This window comes from Bidens hawaiensis, unplaced genomic scaffold (assembly GCF_021521415.1).
Source record: "Bidens hawaiensis isolate Kalapana, Puna unplaced genomic scaffold, B.hawaiensis_p1.1 tig00043870_1, whole genome shotgun sequence".
Lineage (NCBI taxonomy): Eukaryota > Viridiplantae > Streptophyta > Magnoliopsida > Asterales > Asteraceae > Bidens > Bidens hawaiensis.
In genome coordinates, this window is record NW_027497778.1 from 14,110 (window position 1) to 27,498 (window position 13,389).

Genomic DNA, 13,389 nt, shown 5'->3' on the forward strand with positions numbered 1-13,389 from the left:
GAAAGGACGTGTATTAAGTGATTTTTCTTAAACCGATTATGAATTTGAGATGGATATGTAATGTCTGGGCAAGATCGGCAAATGCTTGCGTGGTTACGTTATTAATATTGTGCATGTTCTTAGAGTATGTATGAAAGTTGGATTAAAATATGTATAATCGGTTTAATGAGTGGAAGTTGTAAAATATTTAAATACGAAAATATTAGTATCACTAAAATATAAAATATAAAGTATAAATATCACCAAAATATAATGAAAGGACTTACCTCGTCGCCTCTACAAGTCAAGTCTCCAAGACTCCAACATTCAACTAGAGGCAGATTTGGTCTCGGCCCATTGGTGGTGAATTGACCCGTTCATGACTGCCGGCTCAAAATTTTCTTAAATCACACTTTAGTCCATATTACTCCCAAACTAGTATTTCGAACCCCCGCAACGAAACCATAATTGAGACTGTTTTTTTTTGTGATGAGAGTCAATCAAATCTCTCAACCGAATCTTATCGATTTTGATCATCATGCCTTAAAAATAATAGTAATTCAATGCCTTAAAAACAATAGCAATTCAAGGTCTCTGTAACTCTTCACTAAAAGAGTATAATGCAAAAAGAGTATAATGCAGGATATTGAGGATATTGTTGAAAAAAAAAACAATTTTATTAATCAAATACTTCACAATTTCGCCCAAAGTTAACAATCTTCAACAATATGATCTGCAATGTGACGTAATTGATGTTCTAAATCCCAATATGTAGATTTGAGCAAAGTGCTCGTTAAAATAAAATAAAAACCGAGAACAAAATTTCTAAATCCCAATATGTAGATTTGAGCAAAGTGCTCGTTAAAATAAAATAAAAACCGAGAACAAAATTAAACCGATCGACTCAGATCTCTAGATCATCATAGCCATTACAAAACAAAGAGGCTCAGATATTCAATTCTTCATTGCCATTGCCAACAAACTACGGTTCAGTGGTGCCACGGCTGCATGCCACGCCAAGTAGGTGACCGCCATCGTCACCGCCTAAAAGAGAAAGAAACTGAAGCCGGCCACGTACAATATCAAAGCGAACACAGAAACAGTGATTTTTGTTCAAGAAAATGGAAATATCAATTTCATCAGTTAAGTGCTTTCTACAACTTTTTTCTAATTTGATAATGATATTGATGTTATCATATCCAATCAAAGAAATTGCTACATGATTAAGTATGTAATAATATGGGGATTTCACGGCCACCGAAACACTGCCTCCACCAACCACAGTCACCCAAAAGAATCGAATGACATACATTGATACATAACAAACAACAAACTCACAAAAGTCTCGGCATCTCAACAAACAAATGTTGTATCGTGCAGCGAACACAACTCACCGCCTCGGATGCATATCATCATCATCTGCTGCCTAGGGTTCCAAAACGAACCGGACAACAGTGGTAATCGGAGTACGAACAGTGGACAACAACACCACTTACTTCTAACACAATCATAGACCACCGGTCTCCGCCATCGCCGTCGCCAGTTTACAAAAAATCGGAGTCACAATCAGGGCCATAATAGACAAAATCTGAGTTGACACATCACCCTCATACTTCCACTACCAGTGGCCAATGATCTCTGAAACCATAGAGAGAAAACAATCGGTGATGGTAGCTCGTGGGTAACGAAGACCTGTTGTTTTGGTTCCTTCACATGGAATGAAGATAAGAGGCGGTGCCATAGTGGTTTGTGGCTGAGGAGAGAGAGCTACATATGGTGGTAGTGGTTATGAAAAACATCAACAAAAGAAAGAGAAAGGCGTGTCAGAGCATTTCATGCGTAACCCAATAACATGTGTAACTCTCCAAACCCAACCCAGAAGGTACAACAATAAGATCACGAAGTACAATTTGTTATGCGCAAATATGAATGAACAGTGTCTTGATCAAAAGTTAAAAATTAATATATATTATAATATTATTCCCAATGATTATTTTGCAACAATTTTTTGATGAAGCATGTTTTATCACCTTAAACTACTAATACAAGATTTTTTTACTAAAGAAGTTATTTGTGTTAGGATTAAACGCACACACGAAACTGAACACGGCACGAAAGCAATAAACGACACGAGGATTTAACGTGGTTCGGTCTAAACTGACCTACGTCCACGGGTGACAACTAGTATATCTTTATTGAGTGACAACGATTACAAGTACACAATATCAAATATATAGAGATACACTTAGGGTTTGTATTTTATTAAACAAGATATCCAAACCGGGCCGGGCCGGGCCTGCCCTTTGGACTTCAAATAATAAACCGGGCCTATACCGAAAAGGCCTACGAAACCCAACAAACTCCCATTCGGAGGCCTTGAGTACTCTCGTCTGCACTCCTGATTGTACTTCTGTAATCCGAACATTAATCATCTTCTAGTTGCCACCGCCTTCTCATCAATTAACCTGAAAACCCATTGAAGCTCCACGGAGCTCCAACACGTCAGTCACGGCTAAAACTGCCCCTGACCCGTTCTCTGTCCCTACCGGCTCCCACTGAAACAAACTACCGGATCCTGAGATACCCTAAGAACATACACTCTCCATATTCAGCAAGTAATTCACTGGAGAGACTTTTACAGCTGGAATACTGGTTTTCTTAATCCACTGTCGACCTGGAACTGTAACTGAAACACGACTTGTGCTCCCACTGTCACGATGTCCTCTGACTGATTTAACCTTCCTAGCTCGTTCATCCTGAATCTTCACTTTGGCTCTGGGCTTGTTACTTGCAAAACGAACCTTCTTCTGCCCACGATATTCTGTGAACAGGACTTTGTCTTTCACCAAAACTGGATCCACTCTTTCGGTGACATATCGACCATATACAACGAACCCATTTTCTTGCCACGAGCAACAACGAGATTCCCTTTGACTACTTTCCACTGCCCATTCCCGAACTTAACATCGTAACCCTGGTCATCCAACTGCCCAACTGAAATCAAACTTTTCTTCAAACTTGGAATAACCCTAACATCTTTCAAAGTCCAAGAAGTACCGGCTGAAGTTATCAAATCAACATCTCCCATACCCGTAACCTCTAGAATATCATCGTTCGCAAGTCGAACCTTTCCAAAATCCCCAACCTTAAGATTCTTCATCGTTTCACTACAGTGAGTGGCATGAAACGATGCACCAGAATCCATCACCCAAGCATCAACGTTATCCTCAACACTAAGAACGTAAAACTCATCCTCTGGGCATTCTTCTACAGTGTTGACTTCTGTAACGTTCACCTCTTTCTTACCATTCGGACACTGATTCCTGAAGTGTCCCTTCTCTTTACAACCCCAGCATTCAATATCATTACGAGTCCTAGACTGACTCCTCTTCCTACTCCCACTACCTCGTTGTTTTCCTCTACCTCTGCCTTCTGTGACTAATATATTACTTGATGATTCACCTGAATTTCTACAGCTTGAATCTTCTCCAAGAATCAAATCTCGAATCCCATCAAAAGTAATTTTTGTAGACGAACTACAAACTGCAGTCACTGTTTGCGACCAACTGTCGGGCAAAGAGGATAACAATAAAAGACCTTGAACTTCATCATCAAACTTAACGCCGACTGACACTAAGCGGGAGAGGTTCGAATTAAGATTATTGATATGTGTTGTAACTGACCCACCCTCTTTCATTCTGGTTGTCACTAGCTCTCGGATAAGATAGACTTTATTCGCTGTCGAAGGCTTCTCATACATGTTGGATAGTGCCTCCATCATACCACGGGCTGTGGTTTCTTTCATGACGTTAAACGCCACATCTTCCGACAACGACAAAGTAATACAAGCCCTAGCTTTCTTGTCTAACTTCTTCCACCCTGCTTCTGACAACTTTTCTGGTTTTTCTTCCTCAAGCACTACATCCAAGTCTTTCTGACAAAGTAGTGCCTCAATCTGCATCTTCCACCAACCAAACTTCTGTCAATCAAACTTCTGTATCGAAACTTTTCCGTCTTCTGCCATGACAATGACTAAAACGAAAAACTGGATAAAAAACAGAGACAGACATAACAACACGAGTCTGAACTTAACGATTGTTCTACTGAACTCCGTTAAACAATCAACCTATTTTAAACGCAACGAAAACGAACTGAAAATCAGAAAACTAAAACTTTAAAGAAATAATAAAACCTGACAAACGCGGTTGACACTAGTTCTCCGTTTCTTTAACGTTTCTTCTGATTGACAATGGTTCTAAAAAAAATAGAATCTTGATTCAACGGTCTAGGCTCGTTCTTCACAAAATATGATCTTGACCCGATATGTTTATGGGCTAAACTACCCAAACATTTTGGCCCACACAAACTTAAAAAAAATGGGCTTACTTTCCTTGTGTTATAAGACCCAAAAAGTAATAAGAATTTGCTCCCAAAAATAAACAAACAAACTGGTCACACTTCTGCCACACGTACAATGATTGTAGCTTTTCTCTTATCCTTTTATGGCATGAACTCCAAGAAAATAAATAACTTTCTTTCTGGTCAATAGTAAATTGCCAAACAAAAAGGAAACATATAAAACGGTGACTTAACGATCGATGATGGAAAGCAGCGCAAGTACAAGGTGGTGATGCGTGAATGGCTTTCGGAACAGAACCTGCAACTCAGATCCGCGATGGTCAGTTCTAGCGGCAGTACTGCGGCGACAAGAAACGGACTGTGACGGCGGCGAAAAGAAAAGGACGGAACCCTAGCTCCGACTTCTGGTGCGGCGACGATGAGCGTAACTGGTTCAACGTGTTCTTGTGTGATCCGAACCTAAGCTCTAGATACCACTTGTTAGGATTAAACGCACACACGAAACTGAACACGACACGAAAGCAATAAACGACACGAGGATTTAACGTGGTTCGGTCTAAACTGACCTACGTCCACGGGTGGCAACTAAGTATATCTTTATTGAGTGACAACGATTACAAGTACACGATATCAAATACATAGAGATACACTTAGGGTTTGTATCTTATTAAACAAGAAATCCAAACCGGGCCGGGCCTGCCCTTTGGACTTCAAATAATAAACCGGGCCTACACCGAAAAGGCCTACGAAACCCAACAATTTGTTTTCATTTCAAAATTGATGATTAATATTTTTAAAACAAACTTTTATAATCATTCATGATTCATTCATGTTTTTAGTGACTATAAATAGTAAAAAGAAAATCTTGATACTTTATTCAAAACATGTTTCCTTGTATGAACTTTGAAAAGATGCAATACATGCTATGATTATTTTCTCTAGTTTTGATAATGATTGTTAAGTATGATTGATTAGGTTTTCATGCTAGTTAAAAATGTCACATGTCAAATGAATGTATAATTATAATCTACATAAATCAATCAAGACGGATTATTGAGTTAACTATAATTCTCTGAAGTTGTTAGGATTAGTGTTTGAGACATCAAAGTTGATCCTAATATTTATACTTCATGAAAACTATTTCCTTATTAAATTGACATTTTCGTGGTAGACATGAAATTATGCATTATACTTTCTTTTATGTCATAGGATAATTTGTTTTAGAAATGAAGGGCCATTCTATCTTATATTCATAAAACAAGTTCATCACATATTCATAATATTAATAATCAAAGAGAGAACTAGATTTCTAATTTAGAAGGTAATCTTCTTGTTTAAAATTTGTTTACTTGTTTACTTTAATTTAAAAACAAAACAAAAATTTAGCTTCAAAACAATCTTTAATGAGTTTTACTTACGGTTAAATTAACAACAAAGATTTTAACTTTTTTTGGTTAGAGTAGCTTGCAACTTTTAGATTTTGAGAAAAAAGTTTGAAACTTAAAGCTTGAAGCTCCTACTAGTAGCGTTTAAAAAAAGTTACAAACTTTAGTGTTTAAAATTCATTAAATAACTTTCCAAGATATATGCATTTAGTATTATGTTTATTTAGTTATGCCCATTTTAGTCATTTTACACATGTTATTAAAAGCTCCAGCTACTTTGTAAAACATTTAAATATATCTAAAAAGCTACAACTTTCAACTATAGCTACAGTTTCCAGTCACCAGCTAATTTTACCAAATATACTCTTAGTATTGAAATTATTCTGTATTCTTGGATCGATACTTGATTGTTATCAATACTATCATACATGTACGATCGGTATACTTGCATATATATGTGTGGTTTAGTTTTAATAGAAATCATTTAATTAAATTTAAAACTTGCTCTTGTGTGAAAAACAATAAACTTTTTATATATACACGCATGACATCAGTTTGCAAGATGTACACAAGAATTAGCTTTATCTACTACCAACACACAAGAATAAAAGAAACAAAAAAAATATAAGTTAAAATCACTAATCCTCAAGGCCATAACAAGAGAAGATGCAAAATCAGGATCTGGTTCACACCCAACCATTCATCACAAAAAGCGGACGAATTTGACGTCGCGGTCGCATGTGTGATTTTGGTATAGATGGTGATGATGAATGTAAGCGTAGTTGAGGAAAGTGAACATTCAGGATAACATATTAAATTTGGGTTTGTACATAACAGTGTTTTTAAAACCGGTTCATACCATCCGATTGAACCGGTTATACCAGATTTTAAACAGGAAGTCGGTATTTAGAGCCCATTATTTTTGGGCAGTTTGATCGAACATCGAACCACCTGTTTTTTCAAAAATACCGGTTCTATGCCCAATAGGTTTTTGATATTTTTTGCGGCTCATAATTTTTAAAAATGACTTTTAAACTAGAATATACTATTTAAACGAGCAAACTAATAAACGATGTCATAAACATATCGCACACTTTTATTTTTAAAGAAACTTTGTTTGAAAATCAAGTGTTTTTGTACTATTTTTTGTATTATCAACTAGCTTTTTGAATTAATTTTTGTTATGAAATCATATATTTTAGGTTATTTTTTGAGTTGAAGTTACATTTATATGAAGTTATAGAGTAAACATTCAACCAGGTTGAAGGTCCTGGTACGACCCGGTTTAACTGATTGTACCATTTTTAGCATAATTCGGTATGACTAAAAAACCGATTTTTTAAAACATAGGTACGTAGGAGTCTTTTATAGGTGATAGTGTTGTTAGGGTTTTGTGAATTGGGCTTTATTTGGGCTCGTATTATCTCTACTTGGGCTAGTACTTTTTTACTCACTATTGATATATTAATAATATAATATATGGTGAAGTGCATGCGTCATGCGGCGGTGCGGCAATTTGCAAGCTATGGTCGTTTGTGTTGGTTCATAAGTCACTCGTGAGATGTTGGTTCATAAATTCAAATCAGATTACCATTTTAAGGAGAATCAATGCTACACCAATTTCATAAACTCGAAGCTTTTTTGTTTGACAATATGAACTTAGGACATAAAAGCAATAAATAGTAACCAACAAACTGCTAACAAAATTATTAGAGATCTAAACGAGATTCGACAAAAAATGACGGAAAAAGTTCAAAAGACTATTTCTACCAGACGGTTAAATTGAAGTGTAGATCGAAACCTCTAAGCCAGACAAATTGATGATAATTAAACAAAAACTGATAACAAAAGTTCAAAATAATGTTCTACCAAACGGTTTAATCAATTAAAGTGTAGATGTAAGATTCGCACCCAATTTAAAATTTCGACACTTTTCGGATCTTCATTTATTAATAAAATGCTGATTTTTTTATTTATGTTCATGATGTCGTTTATGTTTATTATGTTGTTATATTATGTATGATGCTACAAATTTAATCCTACATATTATATAATCATTCTTTCATCAATTGAGTCAAAAACATTTAATTGATCATAATAATTGATTAGTTAATCAAAATCCATGATTTCAAGCCATATGACTAGCCATTAAATTAACTCACTTTGACTTTGTTATTAACAATTTTGAGCAAATATAAAGCTCACTCATTCTCCACAATTTCTTTGGACAACCAATTTACACTCGAAATCATCCAAGCTTGTCAATATCTCTCAAGTCTCAAATTTGACCTTTAAAAATCAACTGTTCAAGAATTATTACTTTTTTTTTCTTTTGTGATTCAATCCCCGGGTAATGTTTATTTTTTGTCGTTACACATAATGATTGTTCCATGATGACAAAACAAACGACATTCATGAAGACGTATCATTCTTCGTAATTGGCTCGCAAATGTTCGGTTTATGAGTTTTATGTTTAAAAGCCAACTTTTATTTTTACAAACTAATAATCAAGAACAAACATTTTTTTATCATACTACTTTATCTTTTTCAAATGATGTTAGGCACAAACCCGACTAAAAAACCGGGTTCATGTCCGACCAAAAAACGAACCTTCGTTAAATTAGTTTTCTTGATTAATTGTTCGGTTGGAACAAACCGTACTCGCCTACATTAACTAATAATTATTATAACCTCTTTATTTTTCTAAGACTAAAATAAATTAACATTACAAATCAAATAACTAAAGACATTTTTCATAAACCCAAAATACTTTTTCTTTTATAAATGTTTTGTCATAAACTGAACGTTCTCGCCAAATTATTTTATTTACGCAAATTCTTTTTAAGCCTAACTATTTATTTTTCAAGAGTCATTCGTTGAACCAAACTTTCTCGGTTCACTCAGTTAAAGGCATTTTTCGCTCTCGACTCTCTTACTTAACAAGTGAGTTTAAACACCTCTTTTTTCATCTTTTATATATTTTGGGGTAGAATGCATACCTTATTTATATTACTTATGTTTTTTTACCACATCTATTCAAACATAATTCAAATTATGTCTATGTGTGATGATTGCATAATCTATGACTATACTCTATGTGCTTAACAGGCCCGGTTTTTGGGCCGTGCGGCCCATGCAGTGGCACAAGGCCCAAATTTCAAAGGGGCCCAAAGATTTTTTTAGATGAGTAGGCCCAAAAATAAAACCATCAAAGCTACCCAAATGGGATTACGGCAGTTTGATCATTGATGGGAGATCAAGCAAGGACCATTGTGTGTAGCGATCATCGATTAGCAGGCCAGGGGAATCGAAATCGAAGGTATGAGCTCTAATAGTTTCAGTTAGCCGATGACCTAATTATATCTTGCAAAACTGAATCTGCGAATCTGGTCTCTGGATTTTAGGTATTATTTTAGTCGAACTATATGATAATTAGGCTTGCAAAATCGTTTCTGTTATGCTTGAAACAAAAGTATAATTTTACTCTTAATTTCTTCTTAATTATTAATTCCAAATAAAATGGGTTTTTTTGTCGAAATTTGCCTGACACTTTGTCAGTCCGTTGAGAAAGATTGTTTCATCAAAACAATTGTCTTCCAAACTCAAACTTTGACCATTTCTTTGGAGATTTTTACTTTTTTTATTATTAATTTTATGAGAGAAAGTGTTGTATTTGTTTTATAGGAGTTTGTCAATAACAATAGTTTATTTTATTTTTGACGCTGTTAGTTTTATTTTTTTTTTATTTCATGACGAATTTCTTGTATCTCATATGAGTTTTTGGTTTTGTTCTAGTCATTCTTTTTTTTTGTCTATAAATCGTGCCTCCCGTTCCCGAATACAAATACCTCTCAGCTAGAGGTGCACAAATCGGGTTTTTTCTAATACCCGGGTTCGGGTATGGAACCGGTTTTGGATATGATCGGGTATTGAGAGAAATCGAGTAGGGTTCGGGTAGGGTATTGAGGAGAAAAACTCAACCCTATGTACCCGGGTAGGGTATGATCGGGTTCGGGTATTGGAACCGGGTACGACCGGGTATTAATTACCAGTTTTGAATTTGTAATTTTTTTAAACTTTTTTAATTTGCTTAAAATTTAAATTTTCTTTGTAAATTATAAAAATAATTAAACTATATTACAAAAACCATAAATCCACTATATTACAAATTGTTTACTTAGTAATATGCATTTTACAAAAACTTAAACATAAAAGTTGTGAAGTAAACATCACGATATACTATAAAAACGCATGTATTATTTCGGGTATTAGAAAATTTGTATCGGGTATAGGGTATGACCGGGTCCGGGTATTTACGGGTATAAATCGGGTACGGTTTCGGGTACGGGTATTGACCTCAAAATGCATACCCTATCCATACCCTACGGGTAGGGTCGGTTCCGGTTTCGGGTATAGAATACCCGGGTATAAAAAAAACCGGTTCCGGGTATTTTTCGGGTCCGGTTCCGGGTACGGGTTTTTTGTGCACCTCTACTCTCAGTTGCTCAAAAACGTAAAAAGAAGAAGCTAGAGGAAGAAAAAGCAAAGGCTGACAAAGGGCTGCATATACACAAGTTTTTCTTGGAGCTACCTTAAAGTTCTAGTTCTAATGTGGATGAAGCTAATGTGGGTAAAGATGATGTTAATGAACTTAATGTGGGTGAAGATGATGTTAATGCTAGATGAAGGTAATGTGGGTAAAGATGATGCTAATGTTAATCCTAGTATTGATATATTTGATTCTAGAACTTGGGATGGGCTCCCTCGAAACTTGATTAATGAATTGGTTAAGAAATGTCCTAAAACGCTAGGAGAGCCTCAAAATTCGCTTAAGTTTGATCATTTTGATACACTACTTTTGTTTTGTTTATTTTATGACATTTGTATTCGTATTGGGGTTTTATGGTTTTATGAAATATAATTGATGTGTTTATATTATAAGGAGGAGCCCCAAAATTTGTCTCGCACAAGGCCTTAGTTTTTTCGATTATTCTCGGAGATGGACCTGGTGCTTAAGTGTTTATTTCATATTTGGTGGTTTGTTATCTCATCCTTATATATTCTCATCTAGTATGATCATACATTTACACAAGTACATTGATTTTGTATCAATGGGAACGGCTCCACATCTATTTAATTGTTTACATTTTCATAAGAATTGTAACGCTCATAATTGACATATGAATTGTGACTTTTATCTCTCTCTCTCTCTCTCTCTCTCTCTCTCTCTCTCTCTATATATATATATATATATATATATATATATATATATATATATATATATATATATATATATCAACTAAACGTATGTGGTATCACCAACGTTCGTGTTTATAAACCATAGTTTTATACATGCTACAGGTACAAGTAGTTGATATTATTCAAGATAGAAGACATTAGTTTTACCTTAGGATATTTACTTTAAAATACAAAATTATAATGTATTTGTTATGATCATCGATTTTGTGTACTTGTTTAATGTTAATGAAATTAAATAATTATTGTCGCTTTAATTAGTGTCTTTTGAGATATTGTCCAATCGATACGTTACGCCCTGACATGTTCCGCCGCCTTTGGTCGGGGTGTGACAGTCGAAACCTCCGAGCTTAAAAAATTGATTCAATTAAAAACCTAAACGAGATTCAATTAAAATCTTATTACATTTGTAACGATAACTTGTTTAATAAGTGATTGAAATCTGAAAGGAAATACTACGAAATAAAGGGTGTTGCTAAACATACCCCCCCCCCCTTACACCATTTTTACTAAATATACACCCCCCTTAACTTATTAGATAAGTTACTATTACCCTTTAACATTAATTAAATACATATTAGTCCCTACAACATATTTTTCACTTAATAATCTTCACCACATATATCAAATTAAAAACTATCAAGTATTACTATTAATTTATTTTTTTAGTATTAATATTGTAAATATTTATAATATTTTTTTTAATTTTAATAGTATATACATTTATAATATACTTATTTTACATCTTTATCTTTTACAAAATAAACCCGAAACTCAAAAACCTAAAACCTTAAACCCGAGCCCTAAACTCTAAACCCTAAACCCGAACCCTAAACCCTAAACCCGAACCCTAAACCGGAAACCCGAAAACCTAAACCCTAAATCCGAACACTAAACTCTAAACCCTAAACCCTAAACCGGAAACCCGAAAACCTAAACTCTAAACCCGAACCCTAAACCCTAAACCTAAACCCTAAACCCGAAAACCTAAACCCTAAACCCAAAACTCGAAATCATAAAAAAAACGCAACTTGTAAAAAAAATATGAAATCTTTGTTTTTGTGCTAATTTGGTAATTATATAACTTCAAGAGGTAATATTAAAGTTGGTTTTTCCATAGGGGAGTATGACAAGCAACCGGGGGGTACATTTAGCCTGACCCGAAATAAATAGGTTTGTTCTACACAAATAGATGATAATTTTAATATAAAACCAAAAACGAGATGCAACATAAACGGAATTTATTAACATATTGATGACAACTTGATTATGAAGAAAGTTTACTAACAGATACACACATTAATTGCAATAATTGTATTATGTAACATCCTAAAATTTTAAGGTTGAATAAAGAAAGTTATGTTTAGTGATTTCGCGTTACTAATTATTTAATATCGAGTAAGGAGCGGATCATGAACTTAGATTAATTGAGATGGGTTAAATGAGAATGGGCCTTAGGTCCATGGGCTTTAAGGGATATAAATATCCCCTAAACCCTAAACTATCATTCATTCCATCTTATTCTCTAACACTCCAAAACACACACACACCACACACACCGCCGGCGGCCGAGGAGAGGAACGAACAAGATCCGAGAGAGGGTGAGCGATTAGTTGTGATTAAACAAGTTAAACGAGATCCAAACAAGCTCAAAAAGGTATGATTCTTGATCTTTGAAGTTTAAAGATCCAAGCTTTATAGTGTATAAACGACCGAAAACGGTTGGGGAACGTAGTGGGTGATGTTGAACCATAGCAAGGGTGTTAAAATCGCCAAAATGCTTGATAGAAACCAAACAGCGGCTGGACTGGGCAACTTCGCCTTCAAAGCGATAACTTCGCCTTCACAGCGATAACTTCGCCTGAGGCCAAGTTCGCCTAATTGATAACTTCGCTTACGGCCAAGTTTGCCTAACTGGTAACTTTGCCTGAGGCCAAGTTCGCCTAATTGATAACTTCGCTTACGGCCAAGTTCGCCTAACTGATAACTTCGCCTAAAGTCAAGTTCGATTAGAAAATAAATTAATAACCTAATGAAAAATGTGTTAAGACAGTTAATGGAAATAAAATTTTTCCAAGCTGACCTGGCAGCTCGACCCCAGCCAGGGGCTCTGCCGTTTGGACCCTGCTAGGGGCTGCCGCCCTAGACCCCGCTGCCAGGGGCGCTGCCCCCGGACCCCCGTTCGTTGTGGGTCACATAAAGATAGAAATGCAATATGAGAAGTGATAGTTAATTGATACGTATACTTGTTATACAGTCAGCCGTGCACAACTGAAGAAAGGGATTACGATTAACGGTGAACGTAACCGTGTTCAGGTGAGTTTCTAGCCCCATTCCTTGTTATGTTTTCGGGGCTGTGTGCATACTCGATGTGTTGTTAATACATTTATCCTAAGTGATAAGTGTATGC